Below are 482 nucleotides of genomic sequence, written 5' to 3'. Positions count from 1 at the left end.
GACCTAGGTTTAATTGGATGAATAGGAGAGCATGTATTTGGGATTTACGGACTTTAACTTGACTTTGACCCATTCATACATTTATGCATTGAGTAATTTTCAAGGTATTGAGAAAAAGTGCAATTTCTGTATTGAATAGTAAATTGTTACCATTTTCATCTGGCCTTTGACCCTAAAATTCATAAGATAATCACTGTCAGGCAGAAGATGCATAAATATGTAGTACGTTTCAAGATAACTTGAGCCACTTCCGAGATACGGAGGAAAAACTTAGTTCAGCACTTTCACTTGATCTTTGACCTTTTGACCTTTGAGGTAAAAACAAAAGAAAAAAAACTTTCCAGAGAATCTCTATTAGGTTAAACATGCATACACCTAGTGTGAAAAAAGAAAAAAAAATCCTGCTGGCATTGCACAAACATGAGGGAAATATTTAGTAAAATTTTGAAGTGTTGCCCTTGACCTTTGACCCCTGGCCTTTG

The sequence above is a fragment of the Diadema setosum genome, chromosome 13 (assembly GCF_964275005.1).
Source record: "Diadema setosum chromosome 13, eeDiaSeto1, whole genome shotgun sequence".
Lineage (NCBI taxonomy): Eukaryota > Metazoa > Echinodermata > Echinoidea > Diadematoida > Diadematidae > Diadema > Diadema setosum.
Note: the sequence above shows the minus strand (reverse complement) of the source record.